Source organism: Cupressus sempervirens, chromosome 6 (assembly GCF_028749045.1).
Source record: "Cupressus sempervirens isolate cs-2001-9-10 chromosome 6, ASM2874904v1, whole genome shotgun sequence".
NCBI classification, from domain to species: domain Eukaryota; kingdom Viridiplantae; phylum Streptophyta; class Pinopsida; order Cupressales; family Cupressaceae; genus Cupressus; species Cupressus sempervirens.
Window position 1 is genome coordinate 168364237 of NC_143123.1, and position 26656 is coordinate 168390892.

General features: G+C 36.5%; 1 pseudogene; it reads right to left on the bottom strand.

The window, feature by feature from the left end:
- Nucleotides 1-975: 975 nt before the first annotated feature.
- Nucleotides 976-9045, bottom strand: LOC149551785 (protein PHR1-LIKE 1-like; annotated as a pseudogene).
- Nucleotides 9046-26656: the final 17611 nt, after the last annotated feature.

The following is a 26656-nucleotide window of genomic DNA, read 5'->3' on the forward strand; positions in this document are numbered from 1 at the left end:
CATGATTTCAATTCGTTTCACAAGGGCACTGTTCAAGTTTTTTCCCAGGCAATTCAAGGTATGTAATTTTAAATCATATTCTCCATTTAAAATTCTTGTATCGCAAATGAATTGCATAAACATCAAATATTGAGACTGCTCCACTTGCAGTCTCATTTTTGTTTTTGCCCGGAATTTCAGTTATATGTTTATTTGTATTTCAGTTTGTTTTTCATTGCCATGCATTCTTCTTTAGATGACACGTTATCTTAGTGTTGTTGGTCCCTTGCAACTGTTGTTTCTTAGCAAGAAGCCAACACTATCATAGTAATGAGCTTCTCAAGAATGACTTAGAAGATTATACAGTTACAAACAAATTATGCATTCCAAATTATTGCAATGCTCAGAAATGGTTGGATCCTGAACTGAAACCTCTTTGATAATCAAAAGGGAAAAATTAAAATCTCAAACCTTGAGGACAGTTCAAAGCTTTTCTTGATAGAATTCTCTCAACAATGGCTGAAAACATATTTCAAATTTATTAATGGTTGTGAATCTTCACTTAGATCTTGTAATCAATAGCTATACTAAGCTCTTAATGGCCATTAAGAAACATATGAAAATAAACTAGCAGCATCTAATCACCACCATGGTGGTGAAAATACAAGACAAAAAACAAGCAGCAGCAACAGCAACAACGACAAGAAGTGGAAGAATAATAATGGGAGTTAAACTGATTAATGGAACGGAGCATATTCATAAAATACTAAATGCCTCTAAATAATACATTTTTTTAGAAAAACTGTGAAAAACATTAGACGTTAAGAAATTTTCATGCACTCTTACATTTTGAATTCCTGTTTGCTGACCTTTAAAATAAAACCAGCATACTAGACTAATTTTTCATAAGAAATCTCAAATTATACACACGGATCACATCAATTAAATTCCAAAAGTAGGAATGCTCTATTAGAGAAAACTAGATAATGTCATATATCACTTGAGGGAAACTTTACCTTCTTCGTAGTTTGGAACAAATTTGGCAACTGATATTTCTGCAAAAATCAAGTAGTAGACCAATAAATTCAGTATTAACATGGACATCTATCAAACAATTGCCAAGCTATAGGAATGTAAACATTGTTCTGAACCACAAACAAACCTGCAGATGGCTTTTCACATGGTAAATTGTTAAACCCTCTGATGCAGAGACCTCAATGGACCAACTACTCAAAGGCTAAAATGGTGTCAAAACTGACTCAAAAGTCCACAAGGTTCTACATGCTAGGTTAAAACACTCCATATGTTAGGATAAACTACGGACAAAAATAAAAAACTACATGCAAATATAACCAATAACAGAAAATAATAGAACACACAGAAATGAACACAAGGCACCAAGATTTAACGTGGTTCACCCAATCCCTGGGCTACGTCCACCAAATAGCAAGTCTGATCTTATTACAATCCAGTGATTACAACCTGATTACAATCTGTAATCCCTTACAGCTCAATACCGCCGCAAGAACCAATTTTGCATCACAACATAATGAAAAATACCCAACCCTAAGCCCTTTTATACAAGTATTAAGCCGCTTTAGGGTTATAACATGTCGGCCATATGTCAGCCATAATATGTCTGCTACCATGTTGGCCACAGCCCAAAAAAATTTTTTAGGGCACTGCCTCGAACCCCACTATTTATGAAGTATGTACAGTACATTCCTGATCAGTCACCACAATCTAACAATCTCCCACTTGGGGACTAATTAGGCTCCACACTAAACAACAATCTCCCACTTGGAGACTGATCCTGCAGCAATACAACTACCACATGGGGCTCCCACTGGATCAAACCACCCTGGACTCTGTTGTTCTTTTATTCATGTTCAGTCTAAAAGACCAACCGAAGCTGAAGAGGAGTTCAGCTTCTCCCTTGTTACAACCTTTGTCAACATATCTGCTGGATTGTCATTGGTATGTATCTTCTCTAGCTTTAATTGTCCATCCTCCAAAACTGACCGAATGAAATGGTACCACAACTGTATGTGCTTAGTCTTAAAATGCAGAGCTGAATTCTTAGCAAGATGAATGGCACTCTGACTATCTGTAAACAAATAATTATCCTTCTGAGGATGTTCCAATTCTTCCAAGAAGAACTGAAGCCATACCATCTCCTTGGCTGCCCCTGTAGCAGCAACATACTCTGCCTCTATAGTGGATAAAGCATTAATCTTCTGTAACCTAGAAACCCAGCTCACGGCTGCCCCACCAACAGTAAATACATAACCTGTAGTACTCTGCCTGGTATCAATATCCCCTGCCAAATCTGAGTCAACATAGCCCTATAAATCAGTAGTAGAGCCCCCAAAGTGTAAACACTTATTGGATGTCCCTCTCAAATATCTGAGAATCCACTTGACAGCATTCCAATGCTCAAATCCTGGATGACTCATATACTTGCTAACGACTCCCAATGCATGTGCAATATCTGGCCTAGTGCATACCATAGCATACATCAAACTTCCTACAGCTGGAGCATAGGGTACCTTGGACATCTTATCCTCCTCTTCCTGTGTCTTGGGACACATCTCCTTAGTCAATTTCAAATGATCAGGTAAATGTGTGCTGACAGATTTAGCATTCTCCATACAGAAACGTTGCAACACCTTCTCAACATAATCAGCCTGAGATAGCGTCAAGGTTATATTCTTCCTATCTCTGCAAATCTTCATACCAAGGATTTGTTTTGCTGCCGCCAAATCCTTTATAGCAAATGCATGTGCTAACTGGCGTTTTAGCCCCTTAATATGATCCATGTTAGACCCAGCTATAAGCATATCATCAACATATAGACATAAAATAATGTAGCTATCATCATCCAACCTCTTTAAATAAACACAATAATCTGAATGACACCTGTTATATCCATGCTCATGCATAAAACTGTCAAATTTCAGATACCATTGCCGAGGTTCTTGCTTCAAGCCATATAAACTTTTCTTCAATTTGCACACTAAGTTTTCCTTACCTTTGACCTCAAAACCCTGTGGCTGAGCCATATATATTTTTTCATCCAAATCACCATGAAGAAAGGTTGTTTTAACATCCATCTGCTCTAAATGCAAATCTTCAGTAGCCACAAGACTTAAAACAGTATGAATAGAAGTCATTTTAACAACAGGAGAAAATATCTCATCAAAATCAATTTCCTTTTTCTGTGCAAATCCTTTTACAACTAACTTGGCCTTAAATCTTTTCTTACCTCCTTCCTCTTCTTTCAACCTGTAAACTCACTTATTCTGTAAAGCCTTTTTACCCGCAGGAAACTTGGACAAATCCCATGTCTTATTTTTCAGCAAAGAGTCCATTTCATCTTTCATTGCAGACTCCCACTGAATCTTAGTATCCACCTGCACAACTTCATCATAACTTTCAGGTTCACCAGCATCAGTAAGTAAAATAGAATACAAAGAGGGAGAAAACTTTTGTGGAGGTCTAATTTGCCTTGTTGACCGTTTAACATTTACTGGTGTGCGTGGTATTTGTTGTTGCATTTGTTGCACATCATGAGGAATGGCTAGAACATCAGCTTTTGGAGTAAGATCCAGCACTATATAATCATCTTCTTTCTTCTCATGTTGCTGCAACAGATCTTTGTACAACACTTTCTCATTGAATATGACATCCCGACTTTTAACAATTTTAAGATTTTTAAAATCCCAAAGCCTATAACCAAATTCATTAATGCCATATCCAATAAAGACACATTTCTTTGATTTAGCTTCTAGCTTGGTTCTATTTTCAGAGTCTATATGAGAAAAAGCTTCACAACCGAAGGTCTTGAGAAAAGAATGATTCACCTTCTTACTAGTCCATGCTTCCTCTAGAATACCACAACCCAAAGGAGTAGAGGGACTTCTATTAATCAAATATATTGTAGTATTGACAGCCTCTGCCCACATGTGTAAGGGCAACCTAGCATGCAACCTCATACTCCTTGCGCGCTCCATTATAGTCTTGTTCATGTGTTCAGCCACTCCATTTTTTTGTGGAGTCCTTGGAACAGTTTTTTGTCTACAAATACCATTAGTGGAGCAACAATCTTCAAATTCATGACTACAATACTCACCACCATTATCAAATCTGAGACATTTTAATTTCTTACCAGTCTCAACCAAGCATTTCCATTTCTTAAAAGTTTGAAATACATCAAATTTCTATCTAAGAAAATAAACCCATACTTTTCTAGTTGCATCATCAATAAATGTAACATAATAATGAGAGCCACCAAGGGAAGATACCTGAGCCGGTCCCCATACATTTGTATGCACAAACTCTAATTTCTCTTTTTTGTTTTCCTTCCCTGTCTTTACAAAACTCACTCTCTTTTATTTTCCATACACACAACTTTCACAGAAATCCATATTCACACATTTCAGACCTGGTAAAACTTTCTTTGAATGAATTACTTTCATACCTTTCTCACTCATGTGCCCAAGTCTATTGTGCCACAGTGCTATATCAGAATCTACAGCAACTATTTGTTCTCCCTGCTCAACTGCAGCAATTGTTCCTGAACATTCATTTTTCTCTGAAACAATCAAAGTAGAAGGAACAATATGACCTGTACAAAGATATAAGGTGCCTACTTTCACACCTTTTGCTACTACAAGGGAACCTTTTGAAACCTTCCAATTTTTATCATTAAAAGTAACTACACAATCCTCATCACCGAGTTGCCCTGCTGAAATTAAATTCCTACTTAGTTTTGAAACATGTCTTACCTCATGTAGTAGCCAATGATTCTCATTCTGCAACTTAATCTTAATTTTTCCCTTTCCAACAATCTGACAGGGTTCATTATCCCCCAAATAAACAAGCCCAAAATCTCCTTGGACATAATCAATGAAATAACCTCTATGAGGTGTAGCATGAAATGAAGCACCAGAATCTAAAACCCATGAATCATCAACACTCTCTAAAGATAGAAGCAAAGTATCATCTTTGGATTTGTTACTTACCACATTTGCCTCCTTGTCTCCATCTGATTTATCTCCTTCATTTTTCTTTCGATTCCAACAATCTTTCTTTTTGTGCCCTGGTTTTCCATAGTACCAGCAATCATTTGGTCCTCTCGATTGAGACCTCTTCCCCTTTGACTTTCCTCTTGATTTTCCATGATTTCCAGAGTTACTTCCTCTTTTGGTCGTTCTGCCCCTGCTTTGTGCATTTAAAGCACTTCCTGATGTAGATCCACCTAAGGATTTCCTACGAGTTTCCTCACTTAAAATAACACCGATCACATCATCATATTTTAGGGTACTAGATCTAAGAACATAATTACTCACAGCCATTACCAATCCATTCTAGCTTTCAGGTAAAGAACACAAAATCAAGAGAGCCCTAATTTCTTCATCGAAATTGATACCCACAGAAGATAATTGACTAGTAATAGTATTAAACTTATTTAAATGATCTGCAACAGATCCACCTTCTGCCATTTTCATATTAAATAAACGCTTCATGAGAAATAGCTTGTTTGAAGCGGAGGGCTTTTCATACAATGTCGCTAGGGTTTTCATCAAATCTTCTGTCGTCTTTGCTTTTGTAATATTAAATGCCACCAATGGTGCCAAGCATAACCGAATGCTTCCGAGTGCCTTTCTGTCCAAGAGATCCCATTCAACCTCTGACATAGTTCCCTGATTCTTGGCTTTACCTTCCAACGGCTTCCATAAATCTTTCTGATATAGATAGTCTTCCATTTGCATCTTCCATATTTGGAAGTTCTGCCCATTAAACCTATCAACCCTCAGCTTACCCTCATCTGCCATCGCTCCCACTCAACCGTGAGACTCCCACTTAACTGTGAGACTTTCCTGCAGAGGATAACTAAAAGACAACCTCGCTCTGATACCACTTGTTACGATAAACCACGGACAGAAATAAAAAACTACATGCAAATATAATCAATAACAGAAAATTATAGAACACACAGAAATGAACACAAGGCACCAAGATTTAACGTGGTTCACCCAATCCCTGGGCTACGTCCACCAAATAACAAGTCTGATCTTATTACAATCCAGTGATTACAACCTAATTACAATCTGTAATCCCTTACAGCTCAATACCGCCGCAAGAACCAATTTCGCATCACAACATAATGAAAAATACCAAACCCTAAGCCCTTTTATACAAGTATTAAACCACTTTAGGGTTATAAAATGTCGGCCATATGTCGGCCATAATATATCGGCCACGACCCAAAAAAAAAATTTAGGGCGATGCCCCGACCCCACTATTTATGAAGTATGTACAGTACTTTCCTGATTAGTCACCACAATCTAACACCATACTCCCTCAATGATGATGTTTGATCATTTGATTCACTTGACTAAGGTTGCACAATAAGGTTTCAAGTTTCAAGATTGCAACATCAACATACTCAACTAGGTTTCGACAAGGCTCTTTACTTGGATCAATGAAAATTCTCACACAATAACCAAAGCAATAAGGAAACACTCTTCCCAAAACAATACTAAAGGTTCAAAAACCCCTACCCATTCCTTGGATTTGCAAACTTTACACAAAACTCAGTTTTTACTGTCTTAGGACAGTCAAATGCATAAAGACAACTTTGTTTCAAACAACTACTCAACCCACACCATAGGTTCTATAAACTCTAAATGCATTAAGGAAAACTTAGCATTCAACCTAGGCTCTGTTCACCATCACAACCTTCATTGGTTTCTCCAAAACATAACTCTTTGATTAAATAAAATCAAAACTACCTTCTTGCTGTCCTCTTGAACCAGTTTCTAGAAATCTCTCTGGATGATCCCTTAGATGTACAAATTAATTTTTTTGGGAAAAAAGAGAGTTGTACGTAACTTCAATATCTATCATCTCCCAAAATTTGAGCATCCTATTCCTTCATTTGACTCCTCAATCATAAATACTTCAGACTCAGTTCGCTATCCTAAATGGCAGTCACTGCACCTTGTTGCACATCAATGGTTTTATCCTTGTTCAGCTTCCTACACACACCAACACCATGGAAAGGTTTTCCAACAAACCCTCCCATATCCCTTCTTGTCTTATTGCCTATAGCAACACCAAACATGTCAACACAGCCAAAAACCCACTGTCACTATCATTCTCTACCACTGTCATATTCAAAAAAAAATGTCTGTCATTTCAGTCACAAAACTCCTTCAAACCACATGCTTATGACTGAATGGCAACCTGCACACAACATGGCAAGGTAATATACATAATCCCCATCCTATTTCCAAACATGGGGTCCTGAATGCATTAAAACAAAAAGATATTACATTTCTTTGCTCACTGTTTGCCCTACCCAGGGTTTATAATAGTTTTTAAACAAACAATGATATCTTCTTCAAATAAAAAACCAAATCGAGTGCCACAAAGATAAAAATTCTCTTAATTCATTATACTTTCATTCTATAACTTATACAACTCATAAGGAATGCATTTGATAATAGAAAACTTATCAAAAGTGACTGTAAAATGTGAAATCTGGAAATAACAGTGAAACAACAAAGGTTTTACAAATCCAATGCTTTTCATTTGAGTTCCACCTTTCTCCCCCTAGACTCAATTCTAGCCTTTCTAGGCCTAATTTTTCAAAAATGACAATTTTACAAATTTAGATCTTTTTATCACATCTCATTACATAAATTGGCTCTATTGGCCACACTACAATGTTTTTGGACCTTATAGGTCAATTACACCTTAATATTCCAAAGATCCATGTTTAACCCCCTAGTAGGTTACTCAAGTGCTCAGGTGCCCTGCACCACCCTCCATATCCATAAATTTCAAAATGTCTTTTGGAGTAGCTCCTACATTCTAGTTGTAACAATTCAGTAAATAAGAATCAATAGTGTAGACTCCACCTTAGAATTAACCAATCAAATTCTAACAATAAATGTGTCTTAGAATTACGACTACTCACTATCAACACCCCCTAGTTGATTCACAACTTCCACAAATCGTTCATGGAGTTTTGGAGTCCACTTCATCATTTTCTTGTTGCCCTCTACAAGTTGGGATTGGTTGCCTCCAACAGGGCCCACATTCTGCTAACAATGTTGTGGTTGTTGGGGCAACAATCCTAGTGGGAATTCCTTTGATGCCTGATGGGAAACCTACACAAGGAAATGAGTACAATAATCATGTCAGCATCAGGCTACTAGAAACAACAGGGGTATAATATTTATGTCAGCATCAAGCAACTAGCAATACATAGAAACAACAACTCATCACAATTGTTGGAAGAATCCAACAATTCAGGTTCTGCACAGTAAAGCTTAACCGTCGGTTCATTGTTATATGTGGATTAACATCTAAAACCACATATAACATACAATTTTGGGCATTTTGAACTGCGAGGGGGGTTCTTTCAATGCATGTTCTGGAGTGCAGAGGGGCTATAGCTCAGCCTAGCATGTTAATGGGAGGTTTTGTGTTTGAATCCTTGCTCTTATATGCAAGATTATATGCAAAGATAGATAAATGAAGGTAGCTTACATTTAAAGTAGGACTTGAAATGTTTTCAGTATTCACAAGATTATTCCAGCCAACTCCCAAATTATCATCAACTGGGGAAAAAGTCTACTGCCATGGCTGATTCTACGACTCGGTTTACATTGTGTAATATTCATCATCAACAATTCCACTACCCTCATTACTAAGATGACCACCATGATGATTATGTCGATGTTGACGATTATGCCTTTGGCTTTGGCTACTACATTCCAGCAATGGCACTTCATCATTTAAGCCCAATAAATCATGCAATTGATCCACTATTCCTGGACTCTGTTCATTATTATTGATCAAGAATTGAGGGAATTGGTTTGGAGGCTTTGGCATCTGAATCATAGGAGAAAACCTACCAGAGTGTTGTGGTTCCTTCTATGAAGAGTGGTAAAGACCTTAATAGAAGGAGGTTGAAACAGGGACATCCATTGTAGCTAGAGCAAACCCATCCAAAGGCACCATAAAGAATCTAGAATCCAACGCCCAAACCATAACCCATTTGAGATAAAGTGTATGGCAGAGTCAAAATCACTGATCCAACCTGATAATATAGTCGAAACACTTAGTTTCTACAAAACAAAACTTAATACTAGTGGCATTTCAAGGCCAAAATAGGTTAAATCAACAAGAAAAAGGTTACATATTATATCAATTTTAGCCCCTTCCCAATACCCATATTTCATTGTACTCTAGACAACCCTAGAAGCAATCATTTAGGCAAGAAAATTCAGTTTAATGAGGTATGCTTACCATTTGGTCTAAAAAGCTTCAACATTCATCTTATCCCATCTTATATATACAAGTACAAGAAGTATCTAAAGCAAATGAGAGAAAACCATGATGGACCTGAGAAAAAATGGCATTGAGCCAGGCATCAAAAAAAGAACCTCCATGCCATACAAAAGCATTCCAGGCCTACCTCATGTTCCATTCTTTTTGTGGCTTTATAGATCCTTGCACCTACAATTCACTATTCTGTATTGAATCGAATTCTGCACCACCCTTTAAGGCCTTTCCATTGCCTATTGGTGTCTCTATTTCCATGGCCTCTATATTTCTATTTTCCATGGAGGCTTCCTCTCAAGAAAACCTATGTTGTGCTTCTACTAATCATAACTTATGGTGGTTTGAGAAGCTACAACCTGAGAGAGTATCGACCTATATAATTCAACTTAACAGCCTATAAAATTCAAATCAGAATTTTTTGTTTTAAGAATTAAGGGCATTTGGTCAGTTAGTGGAGTTGGAAAAAACCTTCAAGGTCTTCTAATCTATAGGTGGAGTTGAAAGGATCTTATTGAGCTTATCAAAAATCCAAACTTGTTGAATGCAAGACTCTGATATCATAATGGACTAATGGACTAGGGTGAGATTGATATCATATTGGACTAATGGAATAGGGTGAGAGTGTGTGCCCAACAAAATTAGCAGATTGGAACACCCTACTAGCTAAAGTTCGATGTAAAGGCTTAATCTGTACTCTGCTCTTCAAGAATTAAGTGGCTAAAAGGAATTTAAGAATTTAAGAATCCTCCATTAATTAAGTATATACGTTTTCATCTAAAGCAAGATACACTTCAAAAGAGCGACAAGGATCATGAATTTGGATCAGTATTAGACTTAATACCTAGATACCAGCAAAGACTGAAATAGATCAGTCTTCAAGTCCCATGTAGTAATGTACATGCAGAGAAATTATAGTGCAAGTGGACATAGAAACAAATATGTGGGCCATTTATAACAATAACTAAATGTTAAGGAATATAAAGATCTCCACTACCTAAATCGAATCCAAGGAATCCATCTTACGCTTAAAACAATTTACACTTTGCCCTTGTGAACTACTTTACATGTACAACAAAAGCTTGAGAAGACATTACCCTACTCAATGGGTATTCACTAGCTTTCTAAATGGATTCATCACACATTTCACCCTCATCCCCTAGTGCTACAAAACAGTTACCCTCTGAATTAGTTGTTTTGAACATGCATGTTGAATGTGGTTCACATGTTGAATGTCATACTGAAACATGATAGGCCCAACAAATAGAATCCTTGAATTGTTTAATGCTTGAAATCAGCGGAGTAAGTTTTCAATCGGCCCATTAAAATTTAGATATTTGTAAGTCAGCTTGTTATTTCTAGTATAACACTCTACAAAAACATAATTCTTGGAAAAATAGAGCTGAAAATAGAAAATAAAAAATTGCTCTTTTCATTGGTAAAAAAATTACAAAATTGTGGTGTTTACAGGAGGTCTCCATGATATCAAATCAAAGAAGACAAAGTGAAAACAATTCATTAGCCATTTCATCTTTTCATCATAGGGAGTGAAAATTGCTTTAAAGAATGTTGAAATTGTTTGATAGAATACTTGGTACTGTAGTGGTTGAAGGATATAGAATTATTCTTTAACAAATATGACATGTTCTTACATTTGAATTAGTTAGATTACATGTTACAACATGAGGCTCTTCATTGTGCAATACTTTATTTTGTTTGTCCACTACCTCCATGGTGGTTGATAGTGTTGGTATGTTTACCATTGCACCAAGTATTATATATGTATTGCATGCTTAGTTATGTTATCAAAAGTATATTGATTTTCTACCAAGTGTATTATACCATGTCTGGTTATTTTCTAATTGGATTCTAATTTTTTTTGTTGTATATTAGATGGACGTTGATTGGTCTCGCATCATGGAAAAGAAATGAGGCTACAAATAACACAACAGTTGGACAAGTTACAAGAAATTTAAACTCACATGTCTAATTTGGCAACACTTACTTTCATTAATAAGAATTTAAAGGACTTGTCAAATAAGCTTGAAAGTAGACATGTCTCATCACAACTTGGATTAGACCATCCAAGTGCAAATCCATTTCACATTGTACAAGATGGATTTGGTCACACTATTCATCAACAAAGAGACTTGATTGAGTGCATAAATGTAAGGAGAAGATCGAGTATTTCCAGAAGAATGCCTATGTTTCCACCATTGCCAAAAAATGGCAAGTATCAAAATTGGTTTGATGATCTTGATAGGGAAAATGAATGAGATGAGGAACAAATGTAGATCAATGAACATGATTTTGATATGGTTACACACATGTTTGAAATCGTCCAAGATACTATAATAAGAACACAAGATTGTATTGACAAAACATACAAGAGTGTCATGAATTTTCTTAGCTATTTATTTCAAACTTTTTTAAGACTTTAAATGCTATAATGTGATTTTGGATGTTAAAAACACATTCTCTTTATGAAAATCCAATGTATAATTCTCATACTGTAACTACAAAGATAAACTTTATTATTACTTGCAAGTATGAAAAAGGGCTCAAGAGGATTGGAGATGATGAAATAGATTATATTTTATATGTAAATTATTTTCAAATCTCAAAGCTTTTCCATTGTTTATATCGCTATTTTAAGAGTAGTTGATCAACTAGTCTCAAAGAATGACAATCACAGTTATGGTCTCTATTTTCTAATAGTTAGTGTAACATTTTTCTATTTTCTTGAGCTCTTTAGCAGTTTGATTATAGATCATAGAGTGTGATCTAAAATATTGATGCATATATCCAACTACGATCGAGTCTAAAAATAACAACTACAACTTCATGGATAACATGACTTCGATTCTCATTGTAATTATACATGATTGTAGCTGTTGCTTGTAGATTTAATAGTATGAGTTTTTCATTTCACCAAGCTTTCTATCATGCTGGAGATGGATCATAAAGTGTGATCCAAATCATCGATACTTAAGATTCTCACACAATTGAATCCAGAATCAGCTATGTTGGGTATTGTGTACATATTTCTCACTGGTTCTGATTAGAGATGTTTGATGCATGTGAGAGCATTTTATTTAAAATTTTTATGAGGCCATAGTTCTTCATATGGAATGAAGTAAAAAATCAAAACTAATAGCCAATTAACCTCCAAAAACATTTTAATCTGTGCCTAAGAAACTAATAATTCTGATACAAATTGCATACTAAAGTCATGTAGAAATTGTTGATTCTTGATCCATGTTGTTTTGGTCTAGTTTCATTTTTGCACCATTTCCAGACTGCACTTGAAATTGTCAATAATAGATCATCCATGCCCACACCAACTATTTAGGAATTATTTCATTTGATTTGAATGGTACTAGATTATAGATTGAAATGTTTGTGTTAAATTGTTTACACTTCAGAAGCTTTCAAATAATTTTTTAAAAATATTTTGAAATATGAATCCACACATACAAGAAGCAGGTGAAATGAGACATCAACTTCTTCACTGGGAATTTTTTTTTTTCTGTATCACAACTTCAATGTGTGGAAATTGAAATTGTTTTGATGAAATTCCATCCATTACTAGCATCATTATTTTGAAGCTTCCATTCATATCATAGTTGGAATGGCACCCTTTCAGCATTGTTTCTACTTCAAGCATTGACTCAGACAAGATATCTATTTTAATCAAGTGCCAACAAGGCTGGACGAAGAAACTTGACAACTTCATTGGTTGTTTAAGCTCTATGGAGAGGCCTTCACATCTGCTAGCAGCTATTGAAAGCCCTTATGGTCTAGCTTCCATGGACTTTCTAAGGTACTAATCAATCTACTCAAATGCTAGCACTATAGACAGATATCTTAACGACTTCAGCATATTTGATACATTGCTTATATTTTTTGGGTAGTTACTAATCTACTTGGTGACCATACTTGAACAATCAACTTGGTTTTTTGACTTGGGGAGCCGACATGGTGAGCAAGCTTAAACACGTGACTTGGTGAGGCAACTTGGCAAGCCAACTTAGCAAGCCCACAAGGTGAGGCGAAATGGTGAGTTGACCTTGTGAGGTGAACTGGCGACCTAACCTAGTGAGCAAACTTAAAGAATCAACTTGGTGAGGCATCTCAATGAGTTGGCTCATTCAAGAGACTTGGAGGGGTGAATGGTGAGCTGACTCGGTGAGTTGACATGGCGAGTGAACTTGATGAGCGAACTTAAAGAGTCAACTTGGTGAGGCGACTTGGTGAGTCGACTTTGGGGATGGACCTGGCAAGCCAACATTGTCAGCAAGCCTAAAGAGGTGGCTTAGTGGGGCAGCTTAGCGAGCCTACATAGAGAGCCCCACTTAGTGAGATGAGATGGTGAGTCGACTTGGTAAAGAAAATTTGTGAGGTGACTTGGAGAGCTAACTTGGTGAGAAGACTTGAGGAGTTAACTCATTAAGACAACTTGGTGGGGTGACTTGGTGAGAGAACTTAAAGAGTTAGATTGTTGACACGACATGGTGGGGTGACTTGGCGAGCCCACTTGGTGAGTCGACATGGGGGAGTCAACCTAGGGGGAAAACTTGGTGAGCGAGTCCACTTGGTGAGGCGAGATGGTGAGTCAACTTTGTGAGGTGAATTGGTGATGACTAACTTGGATGAGGTGCTTTGGTGGGGTGACTTGATGAGCGAACTTAAAGAGTCAATTTGGTGAGCATACTTGAATAGTCGACTTGGCGACATGACTTGGTGGGGTGAGCCAACTTCGTGGGCTGACCTAATGAGCCAACTCGTTGAGGTGACTAGGTGGGGGTGACTTGGATCGCTGACCTGGAGAGTTGGCCTAGGGGGCAAACTTGGTGAGAGAACTTAAAGAGTTGACTTGGTGAGTGTACTTCAATTGTCAGCTTGGCGAATTAACTTTGGGAGCCAGCCTAGCGAGCTAACATGGGGAGTGGGCTTAAAGTGGTGACTTGGTGGGGCAAGTTGGTGAGATGACCTAGCAAGGCCACTTAGAGAAGTGACTTGGTGAGCTGACTTGGTAAGCAAGCTCGATGAGTGGGCTTAAAGACCGACCTTGATGAGGCACTCTGGTGGGGTGACTGGATGATTGAATTCAAAGAGTGAACTTGGCGAGCATACTTGAATAGTCGACTTGGTGGGGTAAGTTGGTGAGTTGACTTATTGAGTCCACTTGGTGAGGCAAGATGGTGAGTCGACTTGGTGAGGCAACTTGGCAAGCTGACTTGGTGAGAAAACTTAAAGACTAAACTTGATGAGGCGCTTTGGTGGGGTGATTTGATGAGAAAACTTAAAGAGTCAACTTTGTGAGCGTACTTGAATAGTCAACTTGGTGACATGACTTGGTGAGCAGACCTAGCATGCTGCTTGAATAGTAGACTTGGTGAGCTGACCAAGTGAGCTAGCATGGTGAGTGGGCTTGGAGAAGCAACTCAGTGGGGCAACATGGCAAGCACAATTAGTGAGCCTACTTGCTAGGGCAAGGTGGTAAAACCACCGGGTGAGCCAACTTGGTGAGCTAAATTAAAGAGTCAACTCATTGAGGTGACTGGGTGGGAGTGACTTGGCGACCTGACCTAGAGAGTTAACCTAGGCGATAGACTTGGTGAGAAAACTTAAAGAGTCGACTTGGTGAGCGCACTTGAATTATCATCTTGGCGAGCTGACTTGGGGACTTGGTGGGGCATGTTAGTGAGCTGACTTGGTGAGGCAACTTGGCGAGCTGACTTGGTGAGCTGACTTGGTGATCAAATTTAAAGACTGACCTTGATGAGGTGCTCTAGTGGGGTGACTTGATGAGTGAACTCAGAGTCAACTTGGTTAGCGTACTTGAACAGTCAATTTGGTGACATGACTTGGTGGGATGACTTGGTGAGCTTACTTGAACAGTCAACTTGGTAAGCTGACATGGTGAGTGGGCTTACAGAAGAAACTTAATAGGGCAACTTGGCAAGCACACATAACGAGCCAACTTGCTAAGACAAGGTGGTAAAACCATTGGGTGAGCTGACTTGGTGAGCTGATAAAGGTACACACCACCCTTACCAACTCATAACCAAGAATGCAACAATATGGAGACCAAGAGAAATAAAAAAAATGCTTCACAAGAAATTTTATTATACTTGAAAATCCTTACAACATCCACAAGATGATATCATAGATATGACCTCTTCAACAAGAAGTTTACAAATTCTTCAACACAAGAGAAATCCCAAATAAGAGTCTTCACACCAAGAGCTTCACCAAGAACTTCTACTTGAAGAGCTACACCTTAGAGCTTTCACACCTTGAAGTCTTCATGCCTTCTAGCTTCTACTTCTCGAGCTTGATTAGAAATGCTCATATGCCTTGCTTAAATAGGCACTTACCACCCAATACATGACTTATCCACAACCTTCTATAATTCCACCTACACAATATCCACAACCTTCTACAACTTCCATAACCTTCTACAATATCCACAACTTTCTACAATATCCATAACTTTCTAGAATTCTACCCACACACCTCAATAAATGGAATGACAACCATTTTTATTTTATTTTTCTATTATGCCACCTATGCACCTTGAAAATAGAAATCCCCTTTTCCTTTCTTTTCTCTTTTTCCTTTTATTTATTTATTTCCTCTAATTTTCGTCAGTTTCTCTCTCCTCTAGATTTTTTTATTTTTATTTTAAATTTTTAATTCAACATGCCTCCCCTTTATTTTGGATGCAAGATGCTCCTGCATCATGAGATGACTTAAAGAGTCAACTCGTTGAGGTGACTACGTAGGGGTGACTTGGTGAGCTGACCTAGAGAGTTGATCTAGGGGGCAGACTTGGTGAGAAAACATAAAAAGTCGACTTGGTGAGTGTACTTGAATTGTTAGCTTGGCAAGCTAACTTAGGGAGTCAGCCTAGCGAGCTGACATGGCGAAGCGACTTGGTGAGCGTACATAAAGACTGACCTTGATGAGGCACTTTGGTGGGGAAACTTGACGAGAAAACTCAAAGAGTCAACTTGATGAGCATACTTGAATAGTTGACTTGGTGACATGACTTGGTGGGTTGACTTCGTTAGCTAACTTGGTGAGCTGACCTAGTGAGTGTACTTGAAAAGTTGACTTGGCATGCTGACCAAGTGAGTTGACTTAGTGAGCTGACTTGGTGAGGCAACTTGGCAAGCTAACTTGGTGAGCAGACTTAAAGAATGACCTTGATGAGGTGCTTTGGTGGGGTGACTCAATGAGAAAACTTAAAGAGTCTACTTTGTGAGCGTACTTGAACACTTGACTTGGTGGGGTGACTTGTTGAACTGGCTTGGCGAGCTAACCTAGCATTCGTGCTTGAACAGTAGACTTGGTAAGCCAAAAAAGTTAACTAACATGGTGAGTGGGCTTGGAGAAGCAACTTAGTGGGGCAACATGGCAAGCACATTTAGTGAGGCCACTTGCTGGGGCAAGGTGGTAAAACCACCGGGTGAGCTAACCTGGTGAGGTGACTGAAATAGTCAACTCATTGAGGTGACTGGGTGGGAGTGACTTGGTGAGCTAACCTAGAGAGTTGACCTAGGGGAAAAACTTGGTGAGCAAACTTAAAGAGTCAACTTGGTGAGCGCACTTGAATTGTTAGCTTGGCAAGCTGACTTGGGGACTTGGTGGGGCATGTTGGCAAGCCAACTTGGCGAGGCAACTCGGTGAGCTGACTTGGTGAGCAGATTTAAAGACTAACCTTGATGAGGCGCTCTAGTGGGGTGACTTTATGAGAAAACTTAGAGTCAACTTGGCGAGCATACTTGAACAATCGACTTGGTGACATGACTTGGTGGGGTGACTTAGCAAGCCCACCTGGTGAGCGTACTTGAATAGTCAACTTGGTGAGTTGACCGAGTGAGTGACATGGTGAGTGGGCTTAGAGAAGAAACTCAGTGGGGAAACTTGGGAAGCACACACAACGGTCCAACTTGCTGAGGTAAGGTGGTAAAACCACTGGGTGAGCCAACTTAAAGAGTTGACTCATTGAGGTGACTGGGAGGGGGTGACTTGGTGAGTTGTCCTGAAGAGTTGACCTAGGAGGTAGAGAGAGAGAGTGAGAGAGAGAGAGAGAGAGAGAGAGAGAGAGAGAGAGAGAGAGAAGAATGTGGGTTCCAAGAGTATTAGGGATAGACACACAAAGACATATCTATGAGACTTGGATATGTGTACATTTTTGAAATTTTAATCAAGCATCACTTAAAGATAATTATGCACCCCTAATATGGACTATCTATCGAATACAGTGGTAGGTGCAGAGATGATGTCTATGCTTGATGACTTTTTGGGCTACAATAAGGTTGAGGTAGAAAAGAAAAATCAACATAAAACTACTTTTACCACCCCATCGGGAAATTTCACATATCATGGGATGCCTTTCGAGCTTATCAACATTAGTGATACTTTCCAATGAGGTAAGGAACGCTTTCAAAGACATGAAGGGTAAGATTATTGTCACATATAGAGATGACTTAATGGTTTTTTCAAAAAAGAGGAAAGATCATATGGGAGATTTGAGGAAAGTATTACAAAGATGTAGAGAACATGGGATCTCTTTGAACCTTAAGAAGTTAGTCTTTTTTTTCACTGAAGGAAAACTTCTTGGCCATATAGTGTCTCAGAAAGGGATAAGGATTGATCAAGAATGAGTCAAAGCTATATAAAGATGAAGTCTACCTATAAATAAGACTAGATAAAATTATTCTTTGGTCAAGTAAACTTCCTTAGGAGATTTTTTCTAGACTTTTCTAAAGTCTCCAAATGCATCGTAGATATGATGAAAGGAAATCCAACTTTCAAGTGAAGTGATTCTAGAAAATAGGCTTTTAAAGATATTAAAGAAGCTATATGTAATGCTCCTATTTTATCCCACCTAGATTATAAGGAAAACTTCATAATTTACTATTACACCTCTGAGAATAACTTGTCAACAATTCTCATGGAAGATAATAAAGGAGCATAAGACCCTATTTTTTTCATGAGCATACCCCAAAAGAGCCATGAGCTAAAATATTCTCAAATCAAGAAGCATGTTTTTTTCGTGGTAAAAGCCTTGAAAATTTTCAGATTTTATATCTTACACTCTCATTTTGCAGTGAAGAGTGTGTTCACTCAATAGGATGTAGGATGTAACACCAAAGGGGCATGGGTAGAAAAGAAACAAGAATATGACATTGAGACTAAACCCTTAAAATTGGTAAGGGGCAATGCATTATGTAAACCCATAGCAGAAAATAGAAATGGCAAATAACCAGAGGAAAAAAAAAAGTTTTAGTCGCGAGTCTACAAGACCGTTGGTTCAAAAATATCACATATCCCTTAAAATATGGTGAATTCCCTGAAGGATTAATGGTGAAACAAAGAAGAGATCTCAAATTGAAGGCTGCAAAGTATGTGATGTGGGATAATAGATTATACAAAAGATCCATAGATGAGACTTTCCTTAGATGTGTAGACAAACAATAATAAGAAAAAATGTTGAAGAATTAAATGATGAAGCATGTGGTGGACATTTCTCATTCTTGGTCACTACTTTTAAAATATTGTGGCAATGATAATATTGGCCTGGAACAATTAGAGACACTTATCAATGGGTGTCAAAATGTGCAAAATGTAAAATATTTGTAGGCAAACCTCAGTTAGTTGCATTACCTCTTAGGCATGTGGTAATCGAAGGTCCATTCTAATAGTGGGGTCCTGATTACATTGGTCCTATTAATCTTGCATCTAGTGTCAGTCACATCTATATCATCATTGTGAAAAATTATTTTACAAAGTGGGTAAAGGCAAAGGTGATCAAGAAAACTAATTCTGAGGTAGTTTGCAAATTCATAAAAGAAAATGTACTAGTTAGGTTTGGCATACCATTAAATTGGTAACGAATAATGCAACATACTTTTCTTCAGTTGAAATTACTAAGTTATTCTTTGAGTATGACATAATATTCTACCACTCATCTGACTACTTTCTATAAGGGAATGGTCAAGATGAGTCTAGTAACAAGAATTTGGTGAACATCATGAAGAAACTAGGATTGGATAATCAAAAAACATGGCACAAAACTATTTATGAAGCACTTTGGGTAGAAAGGGTGACTCCAAAGAGGGCAATTGGAATTTCTCCTTTCAAACTAGTCTATGGAAGAAAAGCTAATCTTCCCCTCCCCCTAGAATTGGCTACTAGTAGATTAAGAATAGTGATCAAAGATGACATTTACAAAGATGGACTAAAAAAAGGATCCTATATTTGAGTAAGTTCAAGGAGGAAAGAGAAGAAATTGTGGATCATATCACACACCATCAAATGCGTGTGAAGAATTTGTTTGACTAGAAGACTAGACCACAAAATTTTATGGTGGGAGATACTATACTATTGTGGGATAAAAGAAGGGCACCAAAGGGAATGCATGGGAAATTTGACACACTCTGGAAAGGACCATTCATCAAGCTTTCAAAAATAATTCATTCAAACTAGCATACCAGGATGGTGAAGTAATTCCTCTAGCCTACAATGGTCAAGACTTGAAGCTGTATCAAATCTCAAATTGAAAAAATGTAACCCTTGTATTATATCATAGTTACATTTAGTTCCCATTTTTGTTTCTCCTTTGTTTAGTTTTCCTCACTTTTCTGGCTTTAGTTTTGTTGTGCAGCCACTTTTCATTTTTGTGAAACCAGAGAGTTTGGATTCCTTGCTTGGACATGGAATGTCCAAGTCCCAGAAAAAGCTAGTTGTTGCCTCACTTTTTTTTTTCTAATCTATTAGAAAAAGTGAATTCTTTGGTTAAGATGTGGTCAATCTCTTTCTCAAAATGTTTGAGCCTAGATCTAGATTCTTAAAGGGTAGGTGATCTCTATTAGATTTTTCCAATATGCCTTCTCTTTCTCCATAGCTAGGCGAATGGTTTTTTTTATCTTGTAATTTATCAAGTAAGTTAGTATCCAATTCAATAGAGATCAGATTTCACTCATTATAGATGAAGCATGTTCACTATTTGATTCATGGCATATTGATGGTTGAAGAAACAAGCATCAACAAAAAAATTCATATCACCTTCTCCTCAGTGGGTTTCCAACCCATGAAGGGAAGTTTTTCATGAAGGCTAACTTGGAGGCATATTTAGATTAAAAATATTCAAATAAGGTACATTTTTTAAGACAATTGATGTTTGAGTCTAAGATGAGACTACTAAACATGATTTGGATTTATTATTGCTCAAATACTAAGCATTGGCAGAAAACCTAAAACTGTCTTCTCCTCGATAGGTTTCTAACCCATGAAGATGATTTTCAGTAGAATAGATAAAAGTGAAAAACAAGATGTTAAGTGTAACCCAAGTATATCCATACACCTTAACTAAGCACCCTTGACAACCAAAGATGCAGTTGACAAAGATTCAACCAATAAAGGAGCGTTGGCGAAAAAATAGAAATTGCCTACTCCTTGGTGGGTTTCTAACACATGCAGCCAATTTTTTGATTATACCAATCAACAAGTAGATTTAGCCCCCATCCTAGATTTAGTGTATGTCTGAATGATATTAGAATGACTCGAGCCATTGCAAAAGGAAGATACAGTCAAAACCTCGCTTGGCAAATTTTCATCATCGGAGTACCCCAACAACAACTTTCTGACACTTATAAAGGAAAATAAGAAAGTAAATAATGGGTTTATAGAAAGTTTCCATTATGCTCAATGAAATAGTGAAAAGACTTTTAAATGTTCATTGAGCCATTGCATTTACTCTATAATGGGTATTTCCTTAAATTTTTCTCGTGTGGCACAAATTCTGAAGTATAACAGATGAATCAAAATCTTTATATAAAAATACATAGGAAGTGAAAGGAGTTACCTTGTTTTCTTGATTTCTCACTCTATCAATATGCATAAGCTTTTGAAAGCTAGTGACTATTGTATTTTTTGTCTTATTTTCTTTTTTGATTCAAAATCTCATTCATAAGCTATGGCTACTAAGTTCACAGGTTTTGATGGTTTTACTAGAATCAAGTCTCAATTGCAGAACTTCATAGACGCATCCCTCCATTTCTATGATATGGAGAATTTTGAAAGAAGAGTAAAATATGAACAAATTTACCCTATCATTGAGAAGCTTTGAGGATGTGGTTTAGTCAAGACTACTAGTTTTCTAGCTGTAGTCCAAGCCCCATAACTCATTTATGAATGTATTCATCATTACAATCTAGAAACCATGCAAACAGTTTTGTTGGAGGACATTGTGTTGATTTCAATTGATAAGAAAATGGTGGTAAATTGTTTTCCTGTGCTAGAGTGAGAAGAGTTCTCTGACTTAACTATTGGTGGGGTCATCATAGAGTTCTCATCAAAGAAGGCAAAGTGATCTTTCTCCCAACATTTTGTATTTTGATGTAAAATTGGAACTGATAATTGGCTTATGGCCATTTGTCAATTTTGAGGAGATGAACCAGTTTATTTCCATTTTGTAACGGTCATCTCAGAATCCTATATGTACCCAATTGAAAGATTAATAAAATTTTGGCTAATTTTTGATGTGAAATACTTCATGTTGCTGAGACAAAGTGAATGTGTTTTGCATCAATTATTTGTTGTTCCATTGGTTATTATAGTTGACAATATCTCTTTGAGTTGAATTGAGTTAAGGAGGAAAAAAATATTTGTTCTCTTGTTCAATATAGCAAACTGAAGATAATAATAGTATTATTAGAGGTTAAAGGAGATTTTTTTCTGCATTATTTCTTAAGGTAGTTCCTTGCATGTTAGAGTTAAAAGAATTTTGTTAAGTATCTAATCCATAAATCAAATTCATTATTACATCATCAAATTCTATGGGTTTGTGAGATGTATGAATTCATGAATTTGATTAGTGTTAAGACCCAAATCTTAGCCTGAGTTAGTTCCTATCTAGGCCTAAGTTTTCCTCTCCCATTCACTGGTCAAGAAAAAACCCCATTTTAGAATTAGGAATAAACAATTTCCTCGCAAATCATAAATTAAAGGGAGCTGTACATTCAAATTTAGAGGGAAATCGATGATCTAGTGTGGTTTCCCAACTATTGTAATCAATTATTGTTCACAAGTTTTGGGTATTTAAGAGTTAGATTGAAAAGAACAATCTGATTACCAACACAATCTAATATAAGAATGATTTTTAATTTTTAATTTTTTTTCCATTTATTCAAGTATTACAAATCCAAATTCAAAGTTTCTCATTCATATTTTTATATCCATATACAAGGTGTATACTTTTTTAGTTCATATCATGCACATGCCCTCCATCCAATAAGATTTAAATATTTTTGAATATGATTGCTCTTAACTATTGTTTATTAATTATAATATATTTAGAAATTTATAATATTGTCACTTATTAACATTGTGATTGGCCCTCTTAATTTTGGTAGGGAGGAAAGTTCTTTTGTAAAATAGTAATTAACAAAAAATCATAAAAAGGTCATTATCATATAGTACAATGTAATTATTTATTTAAATTCAAATGCTCATATAAGACAACATTGGACGCCTCTTTGCTCTCATGTAGTTTAGTACTATATTTATAACTTATTATTTTTGAACTATAAATTAAAATCACACTTCATCTTATTTTACAAGCAAATTTTTAGTCCCTTTACTATTTTTTTATTTAAATTGTAAAGGCCATGGTGGTGGTTATGGCTAGAATGTAACATATTATGCTATAAAAAAAACCTCTACCATCACAAATAGTAAGTATGAGAAATAATATTTTTTCATATTTTATCAAAATTAGAAAATTTGTCATATGATATCATCAAAATACTAATTCCACATAAGACTTATAATTATATTTAATTACAATGTATAATTACCTAACAAAATACATCAAATATTTCAAATAATATATTTAATTTTAATTTTTTTTAATAATTAATTATAATTTTAATTATAAAATATTTTAAATTACATAATTATTTCATTTATTTAATATCTTTGTCCCTCCCATCTTTAAGAAACTATTAATTTAATTCCCCCCTTTCTCTTTTGCATATTTCTTGTTCTATCTACACTTCTACTTTTATGAAACCCAATCTATTTTCAATTTAGACAGGACCTTTCACGTCTATTGTTTCAATTTGATAATCTTGAAATTTTTGATAAACTACAAAGAGATTGATACTACAAAACTATTTGCCAATAGAGATTCCAAGGAATTTGATGCAACAATAGCATAACTAATGGAAAAGAATAGAGCTCATGCAGAAGAGATAAGATCTCTTAAAATGGAGCAAGAGTGACAAGCCATGATGCTGTGTGAGATAACTGAATAGAAGAAAAGAGTCATTGAGGATAGGGCTATGCTTGAGGATGACAAAAGAAACCTTGCAAATAGACTTGAGAAGTCAATAGAGCTCACAAAAGTCTCCAACATGCAATTAGATACCCTTAGCCAAATGATGAATGCTCATCATAAACTTAATGTCAAGGACATTGAGATCTCCACTCTAAGAATGCAAAATGAATAATTGTAGAATGAATTGAAAAGAGAGAAGGAGATATTAAAGAGCTTCAACAAATCAAGTGAAACCACAAGTACTTTGAACAATTTTTGAAGTCACCAAGGTCCAACAATGACACTTTAGGACTAGGTTTCACCAGTATTGAAGGAGAGTCATCAAAGAGTGTTGACCAAAGGAGTGACAAAGGTAAGAACTCTAAACCCACTTTTCATTTCTATGGTAAAAAGGGACACACTGCTAATGTATGTAGGAGTAGGAAGACCAATCAGTAGGACAAACCCAAGAATAAAGGTCATTGTCACAAGTGCAATAAGCAAGGACTTCTAACACAAGATTGCAAGACTAGGACTATTAGGGCACCAAGACTTGATGGTAATTGCTACAACTGAAAGAAATATGGACATAGAGCTTTTGAGTGTAGATCAAAGCCTATGTGGACACCTAATTATCCTACAAGGAGAAATAACCATGCACACCACTAAAATTGGGATTACAATACCAGGTAGAGTTGTCATTATTCTCAAGAGTATGGTCATGTTCTTGAGAGCTACATAAGAACACATTTTAGAGGGAACTACAATAGGTGACTAAGTCAAACCACATGTTTTAGTTGCTTGAAGACTGGCCATATCAGCAGAAATTGCCCAACAAGGTCCAAGGCACCAAGTACTGAGTTCAACAAGGGAAAAGAGAAGGTTGATGTTGAACACATCAGGGCAGAGATGAATAAAAAATGGAAGAGAAGGGATGGAGCTAGTACATCCAATGGAGGGGTCACTTCACCCAAGAGGTCAAGTGGTCACACCTCATCCAATTAAGCAAGGATAGGTGTATGGGATTGATAGACAAAGTTATATCATACATCAGTCCCAAGACAAAGAAGCACTACAAAGAAGAAAATAACATGAGTAAAGATGCCAAGTTAAAACTCAAACTTTTTGTAATAGTTGTTGAGTTGTCCTTAGATTTCAAGTAAATATCAATACATGTTGAGTTGCTAGTAGCGATTGAGTTGATAGTTAGTGCTGAGTTGGTAATTTCAATGGAAGATGAGTAAGAAGAAATTAGTGCAAGTTGAGTCATGTTGAAATCTTCAAGGGTTGAGTGTACAATTGTATGCACTAAGCATTTAATGCTGAGTTTGAAAGTATATAAGGTCAATTTTAAATCATTTCACACCATTTGAATTTAGAGAAATGATGAGAAGAGCACAGAAGAGATCAAAGAGTAGCATTGAAGCCTTTTGCAAAGATTTCAACAATGATTCAACATAGATTTCATTGATCTAAGGTATTCTTCAAGTGCCAAGTTGTTCAGTTTCAAAGTTTTAAATCTTTTGAAACCCTAGATTAGCAAAATGGCTTCTAGCTCTAAGAAACTTAAGGATAAGGAAAGCCACGAGGTCCAATTAGTTAGTAATGAGGTCAAACAACTTGACTTTAGGCCAATTCTAGAGGTAGCCTATAAAAATGACCCTGTTGGTACACTCTCCATTATTCCACCCAAAGTGGTGATGGTACAGGATGTGAGAAAGTGCTACACCTACAAGATAGGCACAATAAGAGACCTAGAAATATTCCAAGCATATGAAAAATTGTGTGATAACAGGATTTTGAAAGATGAATTCCAAATTTTTGAGAAAAAGGGTTTAACCAGTGCCTTAGTTTTCCCCATGGTTTTCAAAATAGAATGGATACAAATTATTCTATGCCAAATTCATGATGGATGTTTGTGGTTAGAAGCAGGACCCATCAAGATAATGAAGAAAATAGTGCATAGGCTTACAGGATTTCCAACCCTAGATCGGCATAAGACCCTACACAATGATTCCAAAGAAGCTATTGAGAGGAACATCAGAGCCAAATGGAATAAAACGGGTATGACAATCAATACTATTACATATCCCCTTCTGGATTTTGTAGTGAGAGTCATATCACATAAGTTCTATCAATCTAGCAGATTGAATAGTGTACCATGTATTGCTATGGATGTAGCATAAAAACTAATTAAGAAAGATCATACATATGATCTGGCAAAGTTGTTGTTCCAGTAGATAAATGAGAATCTAGGAGCAATCAGAAGATCCAAAGGAGCTAAATATAAGTTTGGTTCAGTTCTTGTCTGCATATTCTTCTATGTTTTGGAAGAATTTCCCTCAATTGGAAAGGTGAACTAGAAATCAAACAAGTCTATGATTACTCAAATCAATGAGTATATTGAACAAATGGGTGACAACTTTGAAGCACAAATGACAAGCTATTTTGAGGATTTTAAGAAATCTATGAAACAAAGATTGAGAATACCAGTTTCCCTAGTGGAACAACATATCAATGACATATGCTTCTTAGTTGACATTGACTACACCTACATCCAAGAAATGGTTCCAATGGTAAGATGGCTAACGCCATTAGGTTATGAACTAGATGTTGATGAAGCATTAGCAACAATCACTACATTTCTTTCAGAAGACATGGACAAGATAGCCAAACCTTTTGGCACATATTATGTTGTGAAGTCAAAAGTTGAGATGGAGCTAAAAATAGCCTCTATAATAAAGAGGAAGGATAAACTGGTAAGGAAAATAAAGAAGAAATTTAGTGAAGGAATTGAGGGAACAATTGAGGAAGAAGAAGAGCAAGGGCAAGGCCCAAGGTAATTGACCCAAGGCTTAGGTAAAGATAAGGAGGAAGGTGTTGAGGGAGATGAAGTTGAGCAAGCACTAGCTCAAGTCGAGCAAAAGAAAAGAAAAGCTAAAAATCAACCTATAGCCCAGCCCAAAGCTAAGAAGGTTGCCAAGG